Below are 27,314 nucleotides of genomic sequence, written 5' to 3'. Positions count from 1 at the left end.
CCATGCAACTAGTTACAATATTTTTCACTCTTCTGAAGTGATCCATGTTAAGAGCCAACCATGTTATAGGTTACAATACATATTGTTAAATATGACCTTGTTAGAGGATTTAGATCACCCTATTAAGAGTGCCTGGTTAGTGGTCTTCAAACACTTCAATCTTGAAATGTCACCTAGTTAAAGGATTTGCAATCTAATTGTTAAGCCAACTATGTTAAGAGATATCTTCACTTCTATGATGGTTAGAAGGTAATAGTGACTTGACCTAATTTATGAAGTAACTACTTTTGCAGATTCAAATCTCTATTATCCATTGATCTTTGGATTTTACCGATTAGAATATTATTTGTAGCTTATCTTCCACACTTGCATGCTTGTCATTTTCCTTCGATTACATATCCATCTTGTTCCACATAATCTGCTTCCACTTTCACATTCTCCTCACTACTTGACCTTTATTATATATCATAAGCTTTTTCAAGTTGGTTTGAATACCCTTTCAAATAATGATTAAACATCCAAATAGTCAACCTTAATTAATTAATTAATAGACAAGTGTAATCTATTGAAGCTCGGTCAATACTGGGATTGATCACTTGGTTAAGACTGGAAGTCCTTTGATGCCCAACCACTCGGTTAATACTAGATGATGGATATCCTTTATTGTCTAACTACTCGATTAACATTGAATGCCCTTCATTGCCTGATAGCTTAGTCAACATTGAATATGCTTGGTCAATATTGCAAGTTCTTTGTTGCTTGGTTAATACTGACATTTGTGTAACATCAATGGCAACATACAATTTGAAGAATTATTTCCAAAAGGAAACAACTTAGATAAAGTCTATAAAAATATTATAACAATAACCAAAATAAAAATAAAAGGCTTTCTAAAATTAAGAATAAGAAACATACAAAGGAATATAAAAAGAAGAAAAACAAAGCTAATAAAATCATTTCTAAAAATAATACCTTGGCAGGATCAAATAGAGTTGAGATTAGTTTAAGTAATTTTGACTTTATTAACATTAATCATAATCAAATTTTAGAAGGATCTTTAGAGAAATATAAAGCACAGGAAATCAATATCAACCATGAATTGAAAGAATTATTAGGAAATCAAAATTACTCCCTTAATCTAATAAAATACTAAATTTCACTTAATCCTGGTAAACACCGACTAATAAAAGTCAACCTTTAGAAGAAGAAATAAATCAAAACCCACAATTTGATGAATTAGAGGAACTAAAGCCGCAACAAGATCTTCTACCAAAAAAATATTACAACTCTGAAACTGAAGATGAGACTATTGAAGAAGTTCAAAAAGAAATAAAAATGGTTTATACAGAGAATCTTGGAATTAGATAGAGAACAAAATTTGTTAAAAAAAATGTAGACTAATTAGAACCAATTAAACTATCTAGAGAATAATGAATTAGTTTTAATTAAAAATAATATTCCAAAAAGTATCTTTAGAGAAACTACAAAGGTAAATTATAATATTAATCTTAATCATGAAGTTGTTAGGATTAACCACAAATAGAAATAACAATTACATGCAAATATAAACAATATTAGAAAATATTGAATCACACAGAAGAGAACACAAGACACCGAGATTTAATGTTGTTCATCCAAACCCTGCTTACATCCACAAAACAACAAGTCCAATATTATTATGATCCAGTGATTACAACTTGATTAGAATCTGTAATCCCTTACAACTCAATATTGCCACAAGAACTAATATTTGTATCACACATTATAAAAGATACCTAACCCTAAGCCCTTTTATAAAAGTATTTTTGTCACTTTATGGTTACAACATTTCATCCATATGTCAGCAATACTTCGGCCACAACATCAGCCATAGCCTAGAAAAAAATTTGAAGTATGTATAGTACTTCCCTAATCAGTCACCACAAACTAACAATCTCGCACTTGGGGACCAATCAAATTCCACACTAAACAATAATCTCCTACTTGGAGACTAATCTTGTAGTAATATCGCTACCACATGGGGCTCCCATTGGATCAAACCACCCTGGACTCAATTGTTCTTTTATTCTATTCAGTCTTTTTGGTAAACAGATTTTTCACTATTAAGTTACTACTGAAACTGACCCTGTTCACCCCCTGTATAGTGACAACCATGCCAACAGTTGGAGAGATTGCAACCAGTCAGTACCAGATTACAACCTTCCTCTGCATTTGAGAGGGGCAGCTCCCTTGTATGATGGGTGTATTTGATTCTTCAATACAAATGAATTAAAACTTGAAAGGTAGAGATAAATCTATTGATGACAAATGCAGCACACGAATTTGTAGCTTTCTTGAACTAACTTAAACAGCCAATAACAACAATCAAGATCTACGCTTAAGAATTACCACTAGCACAGTGTTGATCCAAAGATTCATAAACATCTGCATAATACCATGAAAATTCTTACTATAAAGAGAATCAATAGTTTTAACAATTTAGATTTTGAAAGACAAGAATTCAAATCCCACATTCCTTTATTTTCTTGCTCCAAGAACCTAAGAGGAATTTTTTATTACAAAGACAAAATTTGTACACACTTTCCAAATATTATCTTATCACCAAAATTCTAACATAAGTTTTCTCATATTCCAAAGTCCAAAATGTCCCTTTACAAAGCTAAGATGATTCCTTATATAAACACAGAGGATAAGAACTACTCCTTCGTGGTTAATAAGTACTTCCCAAACACGTGATTTAGGAGAGGTTAATTAACCTTGAAAAAATTAACCAATGTGTCTTGAAACTCAAACATTTTGAAAAGAATGTGAATGATTGATCTTTGATGGTAGACATCTAATCTTCTCCTCTTGAACTTAAAAGTTGAAGAAGAATCAAATTAAGCATATCCTTCTGTTCTCGATTTTAACATTCCACTTGATGTGGCCATATCCTTACAAAATTAATTTATACCTTAATTGAATGTTGATATCTCACTCTGGATTTCCATTTGAACCTTGATGATTTCCATGGCATACTTTACATAGGAATTTGATAAAATAGATCAACATATTCAATCACATCTTCCTATTCTGGTCGGCATTACAAGCATATCTAAGAGAAACCATTAAATTGCTCTTTATTTGGGAAGCACATCTCCTTTTTGTTTGACCAAAAATCTTTACAAGTACTTGTAAACTACTTCTAATAGGTTGTTGTATGGTCTAAACAACAAGGAAAGTATTCTTGACATGCTTCATCAGACCTCACCAACCGAGATACGTTGCCTCTCATTTCTTCTCTTCTCTCTGCAGCTTGGAATCTAAGTATTCAAACATCATCATCGAGAAATGCACTCATACTCCATTCATACTCACTGATAAACCGATCCCATTATCTCATTTTTCATGATAATGGCATGAGTCTTCTATAACTGTCTTGGCTAGATACTAGAGTTGTAGCACATGAAGGTCAATCTAGGTGCTATTCTGATGATTTGTATGAACAACATCACTTATGCCTATGAAGTCTCACATGCTTATTGGAAAAGGAGAAACCCAATGTAGAGATTATTTTAATTTGACGATTCAATTTTATCTCAAAAGAATTTGCAGTGTAGCATCCTAATTGGGCATTTTGTCGATCAAATGTAGCACACTCCCAATGGTATTTCTTCAAACACTTGATATACATACATGGAAAATTTTATTAGAACATATTAAATGCTCATGAGTTGTGAGTTTTTGTAGGTATGGTATTAAACAAACAATGCTTGATGATTCTTTTGTTATAGGAGCTACAACTTCTCTTCTCCCACCAATTGACTCAATCATTGGAACTCAGTATTTGAACACTATTGAACATGTCATGGGGTGTAGATCTAGAGTATCATCAAATATTGGCATGTTATACTATGTCCATATTCAAAGCATGCTTCACCATCAAATGAACTTAATAATTTTTCTAAACATTTCATCTAGACCGATCATGGGAGATCGACCAACTAACACCACTCAATGCACTACATATTCGTTGACTTTTCAATGTGTGGGCAGTTTTATATATACAGTGTGCTAAGGTAATCATCTTAGTCATCTTCAAAGGAAGATGACATGTTCCCCTCATCTCCAAGGACTCCCATGAGTTTTATAAAACACCAATGAGCTTCCCCTATTGTGTGCTTGCTCTTACTTCTCATAGATTCATTTACAAATTCTGACTTGAACTTGGCATTTTGTCCAATGCTATCACAGACCTCATTCATGGTTTCATATTTCACCTTTGTATTCACCACACTTCCACCATAAACATTTGATCAAATGTGTTCCATGTTATCCATTGACAACTCTAGTATATTGTTTTTGAAGACATTCTCACAAACAGTTCGCATGCACTATTTCATATTAATTCATTACTCATTCTCTGCTCTCATAAAAGGCCACAGGTTAAGAAATTGATGGACAATCTTTCCAAGGAGTTCACAGGTTTTTTCATTCCTCATGTGCCAATTCTCAAAGCAATCTTCATAAATTGGAACTCCAAACTCATTGCAAGCATAAGTTACCAATTCTCTAACACAAAGTAATGTCCATGTGGGTCAGAGCTGGGATCTTGATCATGGCGCCACTCACCAAAGCTTTGAATCTTCTCCATTGAGTACTTTGGAAGTATCAAAGATGAGCGGGCTGGAGTTAAGGCACCCACTTGCTTTGCATTCTCTTTTCAAGGCTCTCAACTCCTCGGTGATTCCTCTACACATTATCTTGCTTTTAGGATTTTGAAGCCTCCATCAAATACCTTGAAGCAATATCCTATTTCTTTCATGACTGAGACATATTTTCTATCATAGAGGCAGTTGAGCTGAGTCACCTTTCGATTCTTATCTTTTAGCATTTAGAAAAATGAGGTTAATAACTATTTTAGAAATGTGTGTTTTGAGCCTCTAACCTTAACCTTTTTGGATAAGAGGTTAAGGTTAATGGTTTGGAATATGTGTTTTGGAAACTTATCTTAACCCTCTTTTATGGAGAGCTTAAGATTTTAAGATGAAACGTGTGTTTTGGAGCTCGAACCTTAACATTTTTGGATAAGGTTAATGGTTAATGGTTAATGATTTATTTGAAAACACGTATTTTGGAAACTTATCTTAACCTTTTTGATGGAGAGGTTAAGATTTTAAGATGAAACACGTGCTTTGGGATGCTTCATTAACCTTCGATAACTTAGGACTCGAGAAATGAATTTCAAAAATTTAAAGTGATGGACGGAACCAAAAAAAAATGGATGCATTAAGATTAGAAGGTCATTAAAAATACAATCGATAATTGGCCCTTTCAAAGCTTGAAGTTTGATACATTCAAACTTGTTTTGACTCAAAATAGAGATGAATTTTTTGCAATTTGGCAGGTACAAGAACCATGGAAAGTCTAGAAGACCAATCAAAGCTGAAGAGGAGTTCATCTTCTCCCTTGTCACTACCTTTGTAAACATATCTATTGGATTGTCATCTGTATGAATCTTGTCCAACTTTAATTGTCCATCATCCAAAACTAACCGAATGAAATGGTACCATAACTGTTTGTCTTTTGTCTTTGAATGGAGAGTTGATTTCTTCACAAGATGAATGACACTCTAACTATGTGTAAAGAAATAATTATCCTTCTAAGTGTGTCCCAATTCTTTTAGGAAGAGTTGAAGTTGTACCATCTACTTGGTTGCCTCTATAGCAGTAACATACTCTACCTTTATAGTGGATAAAGTGTTCACCTTCTGTAACCTAGAAACCCAGCTCATTGTTGCTCCACCAACAGTAAATAAATAACATGTAGTACTCTTTCTGGTATCAATATTCTCTACCAAATCTAAGTCAAATCCTTGTAAATCAATAGTAGAGCCCCCAAAGTGTAAAGACTTACTGGATGTTCCTCTCAAATATCTAAGAATTCATTTGACTACAGACCAATGCTCAATTCCTAGATGACTCATACACCTGCTCACAAATCCCACTGCATGTGCAATATCTAGCCTTGTAAATACCATAGCATACATCAAGCTTCATATAGCTCAAGCATGAGGTACCTTGGACATCTTGTCCTCCTCTTCCTGTGTCTTTGGACACATCTCCTTAGTCAACTTCAAATGACCAGGTAAAGGTGTACTAACAACTTTAGCATTCTCTATAGAGAAACGTTGCAACACCTTCACAATATAATTTGCCTGAGATAATTTCAATTTCATGTTCTTCTTGTCTCTACAAATCTTCATACTAAGGATTTTTTTTTTGCCCCCAAATACTTCATAGCAAATACATGTGCTAACTAGCATTTCAGCCCCTTAATGTAATCCATGTTAGACCTAGCTACAATCATGTCATCAACATATAAACATAAAATAATGTAGTTGTCATCATCCAACCTCTTAAAATAAACACAATGATCTAAATGACACCTACTATATCCATGCTCATGCATAAAGATGTCAAATTTCATATATCATTGTCGAGGTGCTTGCTTCAAGCCATATAAACTTTTCTTCAATCTGTACACTAAGTTCTCCTTACCTTTAATCTCAAATCTCTATGGCTATGCCATATATATCTCTTCATCCAAGTCACCATGAAGGAAGGTTGGTTTAACATCAAGCTGCTCCAAATGAAAATCTTCAGTAGCCACAATACTTAAAACGATACGAATAGAAGTCATTTTTACAATAAGAGAGAATATCTCATAAAAATCAATGCCTTTTTTCTGTGCAAATCCTTTTCAACTAACCTGGCTTTAAATCTTTTCTTACCTCCATCATCTTCTTTCAATCTATAAACCCATTTATTCTGTAAAGCTCGTTTACTTGCAAGCAGTTTGCATAAATTCCAAGTTATTTTCCAGGAAGGAGTTCATTTCATCTATCATTGTAGACTCCCACTGAATCTTAGTATCCACCTGCACAACTTCATCATAACATTCAATTTCACTAACATATTTTAGTAAAATAGGGTACAAAGAAGGAGAAAATATTTCTAGAGGTCTACTTAGCCTTGTTGATTGTCTAACATTCACTGGGATGCGTGGTATTTGTTGTTGCGGTTGTTTCAAATTATGAGGAATTTATGAAATGTCATCTTTTAGAGTATCATCCAGCACTACATAATCATCTTCTTTCTTCTCATGTTCCTACAACAAATCTTTGTACAACACTTTCTCATTGAATATGACATCCTTTCTTCTTACAATTTTATGATTTTCAAAATCCCAAAACCTATAACCAAATTCATCAATTCCATATCCAAAAAATATGCATTTCTTTGACTTAGCTTCTAGCTTGGTTCTATTTTGAGAATATATATGAGCAAATGCTTTGGAAAACAATAACTCGCCTTCTTACCACTCCATGCTTCCTCTAGAATACCACAACCCAAAAGAGTAGAGGGACCTCTATTAATCAAACATACAATAGTATTGACAGTGTTTGCCCACATGTTTAAGGGAAACCATGCATGCAACCTCATGCTCCTTGCACATTCCATTATAGTCATGTTCATGCATTCAGCCACTCCATTTTCTTGTGAAGTCCTTGGAATAGTTTTCTATCTACAAATACCATTAGTGGAGCAATAATATTCAAATTCATAACTGCAATACTCATCACCATTATCAGATCTGCGACATTTTAATTTCTTACTAGTCTCATTTTCAATCAAGCATTTCCATTTCTTAAAAGTTTGAAATACATCAGATTTTTGTCTAAGGAAATAAATCCATACTTTTCTATTTGTGTCATCAATAAATGTAACATCATGAGAGCCATCAAGGGAAGATACCTGAGCTGGTCCCCATACATCTGACTTTTCCTTCCCAATCTTCACAAAACTCACTCTCTTTTGTTTTCTATACACATAACTTTCACAAAAAATCCTATTAACACATTTCAAACCTGGTAAAACTTTCTTTGAATGAAGTAATTTCATACCTTTCTCACTCATATGCCCAAGTTTGTTGACCCATAGCATTGTATTAGAATCTATAGCAATTGTTTGTTCTCCCTGCTCAATTGTAGCAATTGTTCTTTAACATTTATTTTTCTATGAAACAATCAAAGTAGAAGGAACAGTATGTCTTGTACAAAGATATAAGGTGCCTACTTTCACACCTTTTGCTACTACAAGGGAACCTTTTGAAATCTTCCATTTTTTATCGTTAAAAGTAACTACATAACCCTCACCACCGAGTTGCCTTGCTGAAATTAAATTCATACTCAACCTTGGAATATGTCTTTCCTAATGTAGTAGCCAATGATTTCCATTTTGCAGCTTAATCTTAACTTTTCCCTTTCCAAAAAAACAAGCCCAAAATCCCCTTGGACATAATCAAATAAAAAACCTCTATGGGATGTAGCATGAAATGAAGCACCAGAATCTAAAACCCATGAATCATTAACACTTCCTAAATAAAGAAGCAAAGCATCCTCTTCAGATTTTTTACTTATAAAATTTACCTCCTTGTTCCCTTCTAGTTTATCCCCTTCACTGTTCTTTTGAGTCCAAAAATCTTTCTTCTTATGCCCTGGTTTACCACAATACAAGCAATCTCTAGGTCCTCTAGATTGAGACCTCTTTCCCTTTGCCTTTCCTCTTGATTTCCCACAGTTTTTGAAATTATTTCCTCTCTTAGTCATTTGCCTCTACTTTATGCATTTAAAGCACTTCCTAATGTAGATTCACCTGAGGTTTTCCTATGAGTTTCCTCACTCAAAATAACACCAATGACATCATCATATTTTAGGGTATTAGATCTAGAAACAAAATTACTCACAACCATTACCAAGCCATTCCATCTTTTAGGCAAAGAAAAAAAAATTAGGAGAGCCCTAATTTCTTCAAAAAAATTAATACTCACAGAAGATAACTGACTAGTAACAATATTAAACTCATTTAAATGATCTGCAACAATCCATCTTCTGTCATCTTCATATTAAATAAACACTTAATGAGAAATGCCTTATTTGAAGCACAGGGCTTTTCATACAATTTCAATAGGGTTTCCATCAACTGTTTCATCATCTTTTCTTTTGTAATGTTGAATGTCACCGATGGTCTAGGCATAATTGAATGCTTCCAAGTGCTTTATATCTAAAATCTCCCACTCCTCATCTATCATATTTCCTTGTTTCTTGGATTTTCCTTCCAAAGGCTTCCATAAATCCATTTGATAAAGATAGTCTTCCATTTGCATCTTCCATAATTGAAAGCTCTGCCCATTAAACTTGTCAACCTTCAACTTACCCTCATCTGAGAAGTATCTCTAGCAAGATTCTTAATCAGATGTGGAATGATTATTCATGAAATTGGCATTTCATATATGGATAAATAATATCAAATTGCTGAATTATCACTTTTACAAGATAAATGTATAAAGATGTGTCTACCAATACCACGAATTGTGGAGAAACCAAATAATTCGAATCAAATACAATGTATACATGAATTACAACCCAATTCAGCTATCATAGGAATGGCTCATGCTAACCCGCTAGAAGCAAGAGGAATTAGTAATAAATGGTCAATGGAATTTACTTTTGCCCAAATTCATGGATTTTCCAATGCAAGAGATGTACTTGAATTGGTTACCTGACCTCTACGTCGTCAAAAAAATTTAGAAGACTTAGTCTTCCATTTGCATCTTCCATAACAAAAAGTTCTACCCATTAAACCTGTCAACCTTCAACTTACCCTTGTCTGTCATTGCTCCCACTCAACTGTGAGACTTTCCTACAGAGGATAACTGAAAAAATAGTTAGGCTTTGATACCACTTGTTAGGATTAACCACGGATAGAAATAACAATTACATGCAAATATATACAATATTAGAAAATATTGAATCACACAAAAGATAACACAAGACAGGAAGATTTAACTTGGTTCACCCAAATTCTAGGCTACAACCACCAAACAGCAAGTCCAATATCATTACGATCCAATGACTACAACCTAATTACAATTTGTAATCTCTTATAGCTCAATACCACTGCAAGAAGCAATTTTTGTATCACACATTATAAAAGATACCTAACCCTAAGCCCTTTTATACAAGTATTTTTTTCGCTTTAAGGTTACAACATGTTGGCCATATGTCGGCCAAATAAGCACTTCCCTAATCAGTCACTATAAACTAATAGAAGTGACAAATAAAATCTTCAACCTTCCTATAGAGGTAGAAGACTTTCTTACATATTTTGAAATTCCTTATGACACACTAGAAAAGGTAAACCCAAAAACATATTGAGAAGAATTCAATATTCTAGCATCAGATTCAGTAAGTCATCAAGATGGAAATTTAAGAACTAAGATTAATAATGATAAAGGAATTACTAATAAAAATTTGTATGACCTAGAAGTACAAGACTTTGATAAGGAAGAAGAAAGTATATTTAAAAATAGCCTCCAATTTGTTGATCATAACTTAGATAATCTTAGAATTGAGGCTAATATAAGTGGTTTAGATTACCCAAACTGTGGGAAAAACAAAAGAAAAAGAGGAAGAAAATTCTTAGCTAAACTTAGAGAAGTTATAGGTCTGGCGGGGAACTAGAAAAAAATTAATACCCTTCTAAATCTAGGAAGGGTTAAAACCATCTCCTCAAATAAATGAAGATAATAGCATGGAATATCAAGGGGTTAAATTCTCCCAATTAAAAAAAAATTATATTAAAAAGGAACTTGGCTTTATTTGAATCAGATATCATAATAATTCAAGAAACAAAACTTAATAAGGATGAAGGAGAAAAATTTTAAAAATAATTAGGACTATGGTAAATCGATCTAATTAAATGAAATGGAGCTTCAAGAGGTATTGGAATCCTATGGGATCCAAGGTGAATTTATTATTCTCCACTTATATCCAACAAGAATTGGATAGGAGGTTCAGTCAAAAGTTATAAGAATAATCTACAATTCATAATTATAAATGTTTATGCCCCAATATCCACATCAAGAAAAAACAAGACTTGGAATGAGATAAGAAAATTTTTAGAATCTAATTCTTCTATGAATCTTCTAATTGGAAGAGACTTCAGTGCAATCCTTCATCCTTCAGAAAAAGTAGGTGGGTTACAAAGTGCAAACCAAGTAATGTTAAATTTCAAAGAATGGTTTGCCAAAAATAATTTGTGTGATATCCCTCTTATCAACGACTCATTTGCATAGAATAATAGACGTTTAGATTTTAGTTACATAGGTTAAAGATGAGATAGATTCTTCTTTAAAGGTAACTTAATTTATTTCTATTTTGATCTTAGTTCAGACATTCTCCCACATGCAAGTTCTGACCACTTCATAATTAGGCTAGATATTGGGGACCCTCAAATTCTGTTAAAAATCCTTTTAAATGTGAAAAAATGTGGTTGCTAGATAACAATTTTTTAGATAAAATCAAACAATGGTGGAATGAAGAAACTTTTAAAGCTTCAAAAATATTTTGATTTATATCCAAGGTAAAATCAGTCAAAAGTAAAATTAAAAAATGGAACAAAGAACATTTCAACAATATTTTTGAAGAGAAACTAGAAAATGAATCAGAACTTAAAAATTTAAATGAAGAAAATATCAAGGTAGGAATGGATAAAGAAAAATATAACAAGGAAAAAGACCTTTTAACCTAAAAAGAACTTTTTTTAGCAAAGGAAGAAATCTTCTAGATGTTGATTTTATGGATCTCTAATAGATAAAATAATTACAATAAATATAAGAACAGTATGTACTCTTGTACTATAGAAGTGTAGAGTATGTCTTCAAATAATGGTGACCTTTAAGTAATCGGGTTAAGTATCTCCCTTTTGTGATACGCTGACAATATAAACTGTATATTGAATATGAACTATATGTTGTATGCTTCTACAAGTTAGACTTTAGAGGAAGATATATGAATATAATAATAATGTATTATTTGCAGATCGTTGGGTCTAAGATGTCGTATATTGATTTCATTCCACAGTGATTTGCCTTGCCTTTTGTAGGGAGAAGGAGAGTCGTGACCACCATCTTCAATGGCATGGCTAACAAACTACTAGTTAATGTAATCCTGATGTAAGCAATGCTACCGATACATTCATTAGTAATATGCCAATACAAATAGTGATTGCCTTACTGCTTTAATATGAAGGTTGATCATATTGCTGATAGGCATTGTTTATCTGCCAATAATTGTGTTGCAAGTATATATTAATCCAAACACACACACACACACACACACACACAGTTTATCTGTCAATAATTGTGTTGCAAGTATATATTAATCCAAACACACACACACACACACACACACACACACACACACACACACACACACACACACACACACACACACACACACACACATGTATGCATATACATGTATATATGTATGTGTGTATATATGTTTAATAATCAACAATATAAGTTTATCTGAAAACATAAACACTGATTAGTATATCAAATAAGCATCATTTACTTCTACTGATGCTAAAACATTAACACTCCCTCTTTAGCAAGGGAGAAGTAAAACACCTTTAGAAATTCAGTATAGAATACCTGATTTTTTTATCTAATCTTCACACAATGAAACAGTTAAAAGTCAGATAACAAAAATTACCAAGTTATGAGCACTATCATAATGTATATTATAATCTCTAATTGTCTGAAACAATATCTAGAGTAAACACAATGAAAATGTTACCTATGATCTCTAATTGCTCGGAGCAATGTCTAGAGATGTCCATAGTAATAACATAAGATCTCATGATCTCTAATTGCTTGAAGTAATGTCAAGAGATGTCCATCAAAAATTTTTACTCATGATCTCTAATTGCTCAAAGCAATGTCTAGAGATGTCCATGATAATAACATGAGTTTGTTATCTATGATCTCTAATTGCCCAAAGAAATGTCTAGAGATGTCCATGATAACAAGCCTATTATTTACAAGATTGTCACCTTGTAAATAATTACCTTCTGAATAAATATGTCCATGAAAGATCATCACCTTTCATTACATATGATGCTACTAACTAACAATAGAAGCATAAACTCACATGAATTAAAATTTAAGTTAATATTCAATATTACAAATTAATCATACCAAGTTTTTCTCTGAAGTATTTCAACTTCACTTTAACAAGAAGCTTGGTAAAGATATCAGTTGTTTGCTCATTAGTACAGATATACTCTAGTTGAATGATTCCTCAATTCACCATATCTTGAAAGTAATGGAAAAGAATTCCAATATGTTTGGAGCGATTGTAGAATACCAGATTGGTTGAAAGCTTGATGCAACTTTAATTATCATAATGAATCATAGTGGGCTTCAAAGGTCTTTTAAATAAATATGCTAACAACTTCCATAGCCATACCGCTTCTCTATCACCCAAAGAAGATGTGATGTATTCTACTTCGATGGAACTTAATGCAACTGAATTTTATTTTCTATTGGACCAAGAAACCATACCAGATTCAAGACTAAAGCAATATCCAGAAGTACTTTTACATTCAATAGAACTGCCTACCCAATCAGAATCTAAATATCCATGAAGTTTGATGTTGACTTTACCATTTTTTATTCTCATTCCAATAGTAACCTTTAAGTATCTCAAAATGTATTTAGATGTATCTTCTTTGGTGTACACATAAACTTACTCAAAATGTGAGTAGTGTAGCATATGTCAGGACAATTATTAATCAAATACATTAAAGATCCATTAATCTACCTATAGTGAGTAGAATCTATAGGTTCTTATTTCATCATATCATCTTTCAACTTGTGTGGATTTACTTCCGTAGGAGTAGCCGTTGGTTTACATTCCATCATTCCAAATTTTGTTAAGATGTCGACTATATATTTTCCCTAATTCAGAATAATGTTGTTATCATGTTGCCAGACTTGTAATCCAAGAAAGTATTAAAGTAGACCAAAGTCTTTCATTTCAAACTCTACTTTGAGTTCTTGTTTGCATTTCTTTATGAGATGTTTCTCACCTGTTATCAATAAATCATCAACATATAACACAAGGATAATCATATCATCACCATCTGTTTTGAAATATAAGTTGGGATCAGCTTCATTTTTGGAATATCCTAACTTCAGTAGGTAGTTGCCTATCCTTTCATACCAAGCTCTAGGAGCTTGTTTGAGACCATAAAGTGCTTTCTTTAATTTGCATACATGAGTTTTACTGGCATGAGTATTGAATCCTTTTGGTTGTTTGATATAGACTTCTTCAATCTTGCCATTAAGGAATGTTGTTTTGACATCCATTTGATGTACCTTCCATCCCTTGGATGCTACAATAGCCAAGATGGTTCTGACTGAAGTATATCTAGCAACTGGAGCAAATTTTTCTTCATAATTGATGCCTTCTTTCTGTGAGAAACCTCGTGCTACAAACCTAGCTTTGTATTTTTCAATGCTGCCATTAGATGCATGTTTAATTTTAAACAACCATTTGGAAGAAACAACTGATTTGTTCTTAGGTCTTGGTACAACATCCCATACATCATTTTTTAATATAGAGTTATATTCTTCAATCATTGCTTCTTTCCAAGACTGATTTGAAAGTGCTTCTTTAACACTAGAAGGTTTTGTTTTTATAAGTTCAGTTAACAATGCAACATAACACAATTGATTTCTTGTTCTTTTGCTCTCTCGCATTACTTCATTAGGTTCAACATGATTTTCTTCTATCATTTTCCTATCCCATAGTGGTCTCTTTTTATTATTGATATTTTCAAAATCTTCATGATTAGACATAGAGGAAGAGGAATGTTCAAAATCATTCTCCCTCTCAATTTTTGTTTGTTTATTTTCATCTACTTCACAAATAGATTCAATAATAGATTCATCACTATTTCTGGAAATTTTAATGGCAGTATCTTCTTCAAATTTCACATCTCTGATAATCTCAATTGTTCTTTGACTTGGAATGAAGATCCTATATCCTTTTGGCGTTTCACTATATCCAATAAATATTCCCTTCTTCTCGGAAGGTTCTAGTGTTGTTCTTTTCTCTTTAGGTATGTGAATATAAAATGGACATCCAAATATTCTTAGATGACTTAGATCAGGTTTAATGCTAGTGAATACTTCTTCTGGAGTGGTGTTCTCTAAAATTGAGTGTGGACATCTATTTTGAATGTAGACTACAGTGTTAGATGCTTCGGCCCAAAAGGAAGTATGAAGCTTTTGATCGTGCATCATTGCTCTAGTTGATTCAACAATTGATCTATTTTTACATTTCACAATTCCATTATGTTGAGGATTATAAGGTACACAAAAATCCCTCTTAATCCCAACAGCAATACATAAATTCTTTAAAATATTAGCAATATATTCACCTCCATTGTCTGATCTTAGAGTTTTTATTTTATGTCCTAACTGATTTTTGACTAAGGCTTTGAACTCTTTGAATTTTTCTAAGACTTCAATTGATTCCTTTTGTTTCAAAAAATAGATCTGGGTTCTTCTAGAGTAATCATCAATAAAGATTATATAGAAGAAGCATCCATAAGAGAAAGTATAGACATAGGACCACAAAGATCAGTGTGGATCAGTTCACGGATGGATTTAGATTTGTGAACACTTTTAGGAAATGATTGTTTAGAATTTTTACCTAAAGCATATCCTTTGCAAATACTTAAATGATCAGTTTTTAGGCTAGGTAAACCTTTTACAATTTTTCCTATGGATGATAATGTCTAGTAGTAAAGGTGACCTAGCCTCCTATGCCAATTTTTGGTGGAATTTGAAGTTTCATGACTAAGAGATAGGTTTAAGTTTTGATTATTACAATGTTTATAAAGACTTCCATCTCTAAATCTGATGGAAATGGCTTTCTTAATATTAGAGTTCTTGGACCAAGATAGAACTTTGTCCTCCTGAAATGTGATTCTGAAACCTTGATCAACAAGACCAGAAATAGATACTAGATTTCTCTTTATTCCTAGTACATATAAAACATTTTTGAGTTGTAGTGTAATTCTTGAGTTTAGTTGAATTCAACAAGAACCAATTCCTTTAATAGGATGAGTAGATTTATCTCCAATGGTAACTTCTTATGAGGCTTGTTCAAAGAAAGTTTCAAATTTGTCTTTAAAACTAGTGATGTGTCGAGATGCTCCACTATTGATGATTCAAGTATTGTTATTAGAGTTTAATTCACTTGAAAGGGCTAAGTAAAAAGCATAGTTTTCTCTTTCTTCTTTTTCTTCACCCTTTTCTTTGATTTCTGCTAAGGCTGCTTGATTTCTCTTCTTTTTAGGAGAGAATTTGTGGGGGTGACTAATTTTGTCACATTTAAAAAATCTAACTTTTGACCAATCACGTTGCTTGTAAGATTTTTTAGATTCCTTTTTGTTGTATTTAAATTTTTTCTTCTTATTTGATTTTATATGAAGTGCTTGAATTTCTCCCTCTTGATTTGTGCTTAGTCCTCTTGAGACTAATCTAGATTCTTCTTGAGTGCATTCATTTTTTAATATATCAAATTTTAGAAGTTTGGGTCTAGAGCTTAAACCTCAAATAAATATTTCCCATGAGAGTGGAAGACCTCTCAGTGCTATCATGTTGAATCCTTTGTCATCAACTCAACTTTCCATTGTTGCAAGTTGATCTTTTAGTTCAGAAATTCTTAAAAAGTATGAGGTGATAGATCTTGCTTTAGAGTAGATAATCTACTAGTATTATTTTTTATTAAGTAAAATAAATTTTACAGGGATCCTAAAACCCAAAAGTTTTTACAACATATATGAAATAGAAATATTGAGTAAAGTTCAGCTACAATGCATCTGCTTATCAAAAGCCAAACCCAAATGACAGGCCCGTAGCCAAGATATAGCCAAGATACAAAAACCAGCTACACTAGAAAAAGAAAAACCAGCCACACTAGAAAAAGACAAGACAAAAAGAAAGTACTAACTGTTAGTTCTCCCTATCAAGAACCTGCAAGGTCTCTACAGCTTCATTGGTCTTCTGGTTGTCCGCATCCTCCTGGTCTTGGTTATGAGCATTAGTCAAATCCCTGGTTTCCTTCAAATCATCATCAGCCTAATCAATGTCCAAGCTGGCCTTCTCCATCTTTTCCCCTCCAAATCCAGCACTCATCAGTGATTCACCCAAACTCTAAAGCTTTTTAATTAACTCCATCTCGTAATACATCTCCACCTTGACAAGTTTCTTCCTCTCATCTTCGTCCTTTACAAAAACTTTGATAGCATTAGTCGACATTTTCTTGTCTCTGAAGAAGTTACTCCCTTCTAGAGGGATCTCCATGACCTAGGGTATTAAATCCGCATTGACATGGTGGGTGACCCCATTGATTTTGACTCTACCATTTTTCTAGGAATCCACCATTATCTCAGTGATCCCCACATCAAATCCATGGAGCTTCTCCAAGAATCTTGTGATACTGCCCTTTTCCAACTTTTTCCAAACATTTGGTTTCTTCTTCTAGTTCTCTGCCTCCCCTGACAGCTCCCTCCTACTTCTCTCCCCTACCATGGTTTCCTCAAGTTCAATAAGCCCCCACCTGCTCACAGTTCTCTTATAGACTTTGGCCTCCTTCAAAATGTGAAACTCAAAAATGTTTTTGAATTTATCAATTTTAATGGTTGTATACAAGACAACCCATAAAGTGTGATGTACATACACACTATCATGGTTTGAAAAGAGCTTCGCATGATTTTCATTAACTCCCAGTCCGACGTGCAATCTGGAAAATCTTCCCATTATTAAGTTTGGATTTGTTTTAGTACTTCCCTGGATGCAATCCAGCAGAATTAAATCATTCGCTGCCACCGAAAAGTTGTCGCCGAGATGCCATGTCATTGCCAAATTTTTGGCGACCACTTCATTTATGAACCAGTCGGCTACTGAATTGGCCACCCTATAGACGTTGCTGACATGGATCTTGTTGAATTTACCCAGGTCAGACTTTAACTCCTCGATCATATTTGCAATGGTCCAAGAAGGCATAGAGTGACCATTTAGACAATTTATGATATTTAAAGAATCCCTCTCCAGCCAGAGGTTCTCAATCCCAGAAGCCAGGGCCAGTTTAACAATGTGACTAGCTATACTGGCTTTTGCGAAATGATTTGTCTGATGTCCAAGAGGGTAGGAAAAAGTTGCAACACCTCCTCCATAGTTGTTTCTGATGATGCCTCCACTGCCAGCAGGGCTAGGGTTCCCTTTGGAAACCCCGTCAAAATTGGCTTTGTACCAATTTTTAGAGGGGAAAAACCACCTGGCCTCTTGTCTTTTCCTATCCCTATCCTTTTTCCTTTCTCTACTATTCCCACCTTCTTCAATGTTTCCTTCCTTTGTGATGGTGAAGTTCTCCTTCATTAATCCTTCAATTTTCTCAGCAATAACAAACTCAAGGGATTCCCTGTCTCTGAAAATTTGATTATTCCACTCTTTCCAAATTCCCCAGCAGAAGTGTGGAAGGGACCAAGAGCAAATTAACTGGGTTATCATACCAAAGTGTGAGCTCTTCCATTGGCTGAAGAATTCTTGGATGTTAGTCGGGGGACACCAGCTGACCCCAAAGTCCTTAGTCAGAAGGTTCCAAACCTTGTAGGAATAGGGGCAACGAATAAGTAAGTGATTGACTGTCTCCAAGTCGTGCTTACATAAACTGCACCTGTTGGGGATAATTTGACCTCTCTTAGCTAAATTATCCAAAGTAAGGATTTTGTCTTGGAGCAGAAGCCAGAAGAAGATGTTAATTTTTGGAGTAAGGCCAGGAGTCCAGGCCTTAGCCTAGATGGGTTTCTGCATTCTATCCCACAATGAAAAATACCCAGAGGTGACAGAGTATTTCCCATTCGAGTTATCTCCCCAAATGACTTCATCCCTCTTATTATTAATGAATATAGCATTTAGGCTAATCATCAAAGAATTAACGTCCGGGATATCATGGATAGGTCTTGCCATCCATGACCAATTCTATAATCACTAACTTTCAAACCATATCTTCTTATGCATGGCTCTGCCCATCTTCCATAATTTGGGTGATCAATAAGAGGTACCTAGCTCGTCCAGTAGTCTTGCCAAAATAAGATATTTTCACCTTTGTCGACTTTCCATTTAGCCTTGGACTTAGCCAAGAATTTTGCCTTTAGGTTGTTGATCACAAATGTATCTTGAATTGTGGAGAACATTTCAACTACAGTCTTGAGACTAGATATGGATTGTAGGATATGATCTTTCACAGAATCAATAATGATTTTCATTGCTTTGTTATTATGTCTTTTCCATGTAACTTTCTCTGGTCCATTTTCAGGCATAGACATGTTTGTTTCAATATATTCTTCTAATTCCATTTCCTTTAATATTATCATTACTCTAATTTTCCATGATGAGAAACTTGATGCACCTTCAAGCCTATCTTCTAGTCTCACATGATTCACCATTTTAATTTTTAAATTTATTCTCTTTTAGAAATTTTGAGAATTTAGATTTTAATTCTAAGTAATAATTTTTCTTATCAGAATAGCTTTGATACCATGTTGATTTTATGGATCTCTAATAGATAAAACAATTACAATAAATATAAGAATAGTATGTACTCTTACTTGTACTGTAGAAGTGCAGAGTATGTCTTCAAATAATGGTGACCTTTAACTAATTGGGTTCAGTATCTCCTTTTTGTGATTCGCTATTAATATAATTTGTATGTTGAATATGAATTGTATGATGTATGCTTCTGCAAGTTAGACTTTAGAGGAAGATATATGAAAATAATAATAATGTATTATTTGCAGATTTTTGGTTCTGAGATGTCGTATATAGATGTCATTTCATAGCAATCTGCCTTGCCTTTTGTAGGGAGAAGGAGAGTCACGACCACCATAGAGTCATGCCTCTTCAGTGGCATGGCTAACAAACTACTAGTTAATGTAATCTTGATGTAAGCAGTGTTGTTGATACATTCATTTGCAATATGCTGATACAAATAGTGACTGCCTTACTACTTTAATATGAATTCGATCATACTACCAATAGGCATTTTTTATCTGTCAATAACTATGTTGCAAGTATTTATTAATCCAAACACACACACAAACGTGCACGCACACACACATATATGTATGTTTGTGTGTGTGTGTGTGTGTGTGTGTGTGTGTGTGTAACAATTTATCTGAAAACATAAACACTGATTAGTATATCAAATAAGCATCATTTACTTCTACTGATGCTAAAACATTAACACTAGAAACAAAAATCTAGAGAACATCGGTTGCTTGAAGGTGATAGGAACACAAAATTATTTCATAATAGTACAATCAATAGAAGAAGCATTAACATAATTACAAAAATTAAGGATCAAGTAGGAAGCATTACAGAAAACCCTAAAGAAATATCTGACACCTTTGTCAAAAAAAAAATTAATTTACTCAATAATTTAGACTCACCAAACTTAAAATCCCAGTCCAAGATGTTAAAATCAATACCAAAAATTCTCACAATACAAGATTAAAAATTATATAATAGAAAATTCACAAAAGAATAGATCAAATGAGTTCTATTTCAACTTAGTCTAGACAAATCCTCGGCCCCATATGGGTTCCAACCTTTCTTCTTTCAAAAATATTGAGACGCAATAGGAGAAGATCTATGGAAAGCTATTGAAGCAACTAGAAACTCTAGCTCCCTACTAGAAGAAATTAATAACACCTTCTTGGCTCTTATTCCTAAAAATATAATTATGTGAACCTAGGATATTTTAGACCCATAGCATTATGTAACACAATTTACAAGATCTTATCAAAAGCATTAGCCAATAGAATAAAAAAGTTTCTTCCTAAACTTATATCAAAGTAACAAACAGGTTTTGTACCAAACAGATCATTTTTTTATGTTATTATCATCATACAAGAATAATCAATTAAGTTCAAAAAAATAAGGATTCATGCATGTTAATAAAAATAGATATTCAAAAGCCCATGACAAAGTAGATTGGTGCTTCCTTTGCAAATCCCTAGAAGCTTTTGGTTTCTCTCCTAAATGGATTAATTTAATCTACAATTGCATCTCTACTCCAAAAGTCTCCCTTCTAATCAATGGCTTACCAAAAGATTCTTTAAGCATCTCTAGAGGTATCAAGCAAGGCGATCATATACCTCCATTTCTCTTCATTATTATGGCTGAAGATTTTGGTGGATCTATCAACAAAGCCAAAGAAGAAAGGAGAGTAAAAGGTATTAAAATCATAGAAGGAATCCCTAATATAACCCATCATCAATTTGCGGATGATACCATTCTACCCGAAGAAAGCTTTTTAGAAGAAGCAACAAATCATAAACAAATAATAAATAATTACATGGAAGCATCAAGTCAAATAGTAAACACAAACAAATCAGAAATTGTTTTAACTAACACAGAAGAGAAAATGGAAAGAGAATTTTGTAAGATAATAGGATATAAAAAGGCACATTCCCATGTAAATATTTGGGTATACAAATAGAAAAAGGAGTTAAAGATGGAAAAACTTGGGATTCGATACTAGAAAAAGTTGATAAGTCTGTAAATGGTTGGAAGGGGAAATGGCTAACTAAAGTAGGAAGAGCCATTATGATTAAGTCAGTTCTATCAGCTATTCTAACCTTCCATATGTCTTTCATACCATTACCCAAAGGCACTAAAAGGAAGTTGGATGCTAAACTTAAGAATTTATTTTGGCAGGGCGCTGAAGAAAAGAATAAATTATAGCTTTAATCAAATGGGAGAACATTTGTAAACCTAAGAAATTTGGAGGCCTAGGTATAAAAAAATTAGCCAGCAAAATGAAGCTTTAGGAGCTAAATTAATTTGGAAATGTATAAGGAAAATAATAGTAAATGGGCTAAAATACTATATGATAAATACCTAAATAGCGACAATTCAATCTCTTTTTTTAGAACGATCAATCCACCTAAGAATTTAGACTTTGGAACTTTATGATGCATTGTCAACCTTTAATTTCAAAAAATCTAACTTGGTATATAGGATTAGGACAAGATACCTTATTTTGGGAAGACTGGTGGGATGGGATTCCATCTCCTAATAATGTTAATCTCCCAATAAATGTCAAAAATACATTAACTAGAATTTGGGGTAAAATTGTTTTTTATTATAAAACCAAAATCAACAATAATCTTCTCTGTGGATGGCAATGGAAATCCCTAGATAGTACGCCACTATCAATTGAAGAAAAATACTCCTCTCAATTCCTTAGTAATCGACAAGCCAATCACAAGGAAAGAAAAGATAAACTAATCTAGGGAGCCTCCAAGGATAGAAACTATAAAGTCAGGATAGGATATGAGAAAATTATCAATTCACAACAATGGGACAAAATCGATATCCCTCTTAATCTCTATTGGGATCTTGTCTCCTTACCAAAATCAGGAATCTTCTTATGACAAGTGTTGTAAAATAACATACTAACATCAAACAAGTTCAACAAAATGAGTTATAAAGCACATTCAAGATGCCCAGTTTGCAAAAAAAAATCAGAAATATCATATCACTTGCTTTTTACATTTCCATTTGCAAAATCTTGCTGGTACTAGTTAAGTAAAAAACTAAATTGGTATTTAGCCTTCCCTAATAAATTATTAGAATTCCTAAAATACTAGCCAGAATATGGGAGCTCTAAGATATATAATAATTTATGAAAAATCTCACCTTCAATTCTTCTATGGGAGATTTGGAAAGAAAGAAATAGACAAATTTTCAATAACCAAAAATTGGACATAAATCCTTTTCTTAATAAAATAGAAGCAATTATTACTAAAGTAGCCAATAGCAATATGAGAAATTCATTTGAAGAGGAAGGATCATTCTCAGAATGCATCAAAATTAGACTCACCTAATTAATCCTCCTCTTTGTTATCCCAAAGCAAGAAAGTTTAAAAGGCTACAGTATAAGTGGGAACCTCCACCAACTGGGTGGTTTGAGTTAAATTTTGATGGAGCTTCTAGAGGTAACCCAGGAGATGCAGGATTGGATTGTATTATTTATTCTGACCAGGGTAAATGTGTAACTAATAGAGCCAAACCATTGATTATTATCTCTAATAACTTAGCAGAACTAGAAGCCTTAATAGAAGGTTTAGTTCTATGCCCAAACCTAGGTATTAAGAAGCTTGATATCGAAGGTGATCCCCAAATTATCCTTAGTGCTTTAAGAAAAAAGGAAACTCCCAATTGTGTTTTAAACTCCAAATTAGAATATGCTTTGTACCTATTCGACTCATTTGAGAATATTATAATTAAACACATCTATAGGGAAGGCAAGAAAGAAGCTAATGCTTTAGCAATTTTAGGAATTGACGCTTTCAACATTTTTGAAATATTTTCTCCTAGTTGTTATTGCTTCAGGTTTTATCCTTCTTTTCTCTTAAGCGTTATCCTAGAATCTTTAGATTTCCCCTTCAAGTCGTTTGTCTTGCTTAGCTTGTCTTCTTAGGTATAGATGGTTTTTTGCTTAAAGTCTTAAGTAGTTTTGTAATCAATATATAAAATTGTTAATTTAAAATAGTATCTTCATCCCAAACTCTATTATATTGTTTCTCTTTCTATTATCTCTTCTAATCATTATTATTTTTCTTTCTATAATTAAGTTGCTTTCTTTTATTTAATCCTAAACCTAATTAAGCTTAACCTTTATAGTACGTTTTCCCTTTTCATTTAGACCCTTTCTTCATCCTAGTACTTTGTTTTCTCTTCCTTTTATTTCGCTTATTTTCACCCTTCCACTTATCTATTTTTTAGCCTATATCCTTGAATCTAAATCTAATTCAATTAGTTGTAATCATTATCTTGTCACTATTAGTACCCATCAAAGTAGGTAATTATTTACACACTTTCAATAGAATTTATTGTCACTAGTCTTCATTAATGTTTGTTTCTTCGTTATTCGATCCAATCCTTATTATTTGTGATGGAGTACATTTGCCATCATAAATAGATAGGCTCGTATTTAAAATCATATTTTAGGTGATATACAGGCTTTTATTACGAAGCTTTCTTGATTTCTGAGTTGTTTTCTCCTAGTCTCATGCCTTGAGTTCTTGGACCTATAGTTTTTAGTAGTAGGTTTTCCTTTGTCTCTCCTAGTGTGTAGTTTTCTTTCCTGCTATTACCATGGACACTGGTATTGTGTTGTTTCATAGCTTCAAGAACATAACCATGGCATTTTTAGGCTCAATCGAGCCTGAGAGGTGGAATAATATACTTCTCAATCATGGTGATATGGTATGGTTTGTTGTAGGGAGAGCTCTTGGAGAAAAGCATTTTAATTACAATAATTCATGGCAAATAAACAATGATATTGTGGGTTGTTTTATAGTAGTCACTTTGAAAGAAGGCATCACTCAATCAAATACAATTAAACTCTATGAAGCCATATTTTCCCCAACTTGGCTGAAAGGTTTGCATCAAGTAGTTTACAATATTAACCATAATATGGAGATTCCATTCCTAGAAATATACATGGATTGGCCTTTTGGCAACCTTAAGTGAGAAAAGGTCCCAAAGCGCCCAGTTTTAACCATTATAGACCAAGAAACATTTGATAAATTATGGCCCAAGATGGAGAGTAATGTTCACTTTCTCATCCATTTGTGCAATATCATGAGGGAAAGGAATGATTTCTAGCTTCTTCCCCTCTTTGTATATTTTACTATTTAGGGCTTTAAGTTTAGGTCTTTTGTAGTATCTTGTATATAGTATCATATTATTTTCTATACTTCTCGTACATTTCTCCCTTAAACTTTATAAATTTTGAGCAGTATAAATATTATCTAAAATTACAACTATGGAAATTTTATTATCATTGCTTTCAATATTTTCATGGTATCCATAATATAATTCCTCATCTCTATTAAGAATAAAGTTAGGTAAGTTATTTTCATCATTAGATTTTACTTATATGAGTACATTTCCTGATTTTTGGGTTTTCTTTATAAATATTTCTATTTCTTTTTAATTCTGGTTAATGTTGGTTTAAATTTCAAATAGCTTAAATATGTATTCGAAGGGCATGAAATACGACCTCTTCCACCAGATTTGGAGGGCCATAATCCTCCATCAGTAAGGAAATGTAAATTTTGGGTTTAAATTTGGTATATTTTCTCTATGTTTAGGTTAATCTTTAGGGTTATCTAGTTTTTTTTTAATCAATAAACGACAGAAGCCTAGATTAATTATTATTATTTGTTTGAATTAATTATTATTAAATGTTAAGCGAAGGTAGATTCGAACCCAAGACCTCCCACATGAGAGGCTCGCAAGTTACCGTTGTGTTGTAGGCTTTTGCCTAGGGTTATCTAGTTTTGATCCTTAGCATAATCTTGTAAACTTCTTACCTTTGGTTTGTAATTCAGATTAATTATAATAAATCTCTCATTTTATACAATTTAAAAACAATCTTCAAATCCCTACGATGACCTTTCAAAATCAAAATCTTCTTCTGAATTAAAAAAAAATTATTCCTTCATGACATATTTGTCTTCTTATTGATGTTTGTAAATGTTAATACAAAGTTAAGCCTTGATTCAATGTATCTATATAGATGTATGTTAAAAAAAATTAGAAAGAATATATGTTGTATTAAGTTATTATGAAAGTTTTGTAAAAAATTACTTATCAATTCATCTAATTTAATTCTTTACAAGATACTAACAATTTGATCTTGGTCAAAGTTTCATTGCAGATTCTATGGAATACTAAATAAGAAAATGGATTTTAGAGTGCAAAATAGAGGAAGATTCATATCACATAACTTGGCAATTAGAATTTAATAAATCATAAATGTTCTAAACTTAATAAAAGCAATCACAAACCTCGAGGCCTTTTATCTATCAAAAATATATATATAATTAAACTTAAAATAGTACTATTATGTACTTTCATTTAGATAGGTTACAAGTAGTGTACAATTGAAAAGACTTTTGTACTAAAACAAGATAAGGACAAAGAACATTGTCATTAGTGCACAACAAGAGGTCTGTTAGAGCATAAGTCTCTGTCTAATGTACAAAGCAAAAAGGTAGATTTTAGGAGCAAATAAATTATCAGATTGGAAAAAATACAATATGATTAAGGAAAAGAAATAATGAGATATTGTCTAAAAGGAGACTGTGAAGATCAAGAGAAACCTCATTAAAAATTTGTCCAAATCCTCGCAGTGGCAACTGGTGGAAGAGATATAAGATACGAAAAACCATAGTGAAGAAGAGAAGGCACTTATGCCACTATTTTTATTAAAACCTGGTCTTTTCTTCCATTACAACAAGCAATTAAGGAAAGAAACCCTCAATTTCCCAAGGCGCATTAGTATTTCTTTTCATAAAAGACCTTTAGAAAATGAAAATGGAAAAATCTAGGGCTCTTGGAGGTATCTCTACTTCCAAAATGGCCATCGACCCCTAAATCATTAGATGCATCAACAAATATTGTAACAATTTAATGGAAGCCTTCTATAGGTTTGAATTGCATGCCTAGAGGCCCAAGACCAAATTTGATGGATTGCATTTAATAGTCGACCCTTCTCTTAACCCCTGCAACTCTTCTCCTCCTATAAGCCCTTGCAGTGCTTAAACAATATCCAGGGATAGATATAGAAAGTTTTTCCTCTGTATGCCCAAAATAGCTCACTTAGGCCAAATTTGTTTGTGGCCTGCAAGGCACAAGCTCCCTTCAATTAAAAACCTACAACAAAAATTAAAGACCTACTTGCAAACCATTTTCCCCTCTATGGGCAATAATCAATAGAATTGAATCCAAACGATGTCATAGATCTACGAGTGTCTCTTACCAACTCCCAAATGGCCTATACAAAATTGAAGCTCTGAAGCAAGTGCATACAATTTTATGGAAATATCTCTTCAATTTTCTAATCAAATATATTGGCACTAGAAGTGCCAATGTCTTAAAACCATTGCCAAGATCCTTCCTTCAAGCACAAAAGTATCTCCCTAGCCTTCGTACTATGCAAAAATCATTATAGTAATAAATGCAAATCAATTTTCTTTCATAACCTCAAGTCTTGCTGCAATTTGATAGACACTAGTTCTAGAGCCTCATGGAATCTTCCAAACTTAATTTTTAACAAAAAAAAAAAAGGGTTGAAATTTTTTTTTTTTTAAACTTGGTAAAACTAAGTCTATTGAATGAAAAAGGAAATTACTTTTAAAATAAAACAATAAAGATATATCTTTAATTTTACAATTCTAAAAACTTCTATCGTGAAAAAGTAATTAGAGAGGAGCAAATTGAATTGTTAGCTTCTACCTTCTAACAAATGAATAAAATTTCTTTGCGGAGGC

Source organism: Cupressus sempervirens, chromosome 7, assembly GCF_028749045.1.
Source record: "Cupressus sempervirens isolate cs-2001-9-10 chromosome 7, ASM2874904v1, whole genome shotgun sequence".
Taxonomy (NCBI): Eukaryota; Viridiplantae; Streptophyta; class Pinopsida; order Cupressales; family Cupressaceae; genus Cupressus; species Cupressus sempervirens.
This window is presented reverse-complemented; position numbering follows the sequence as displayed.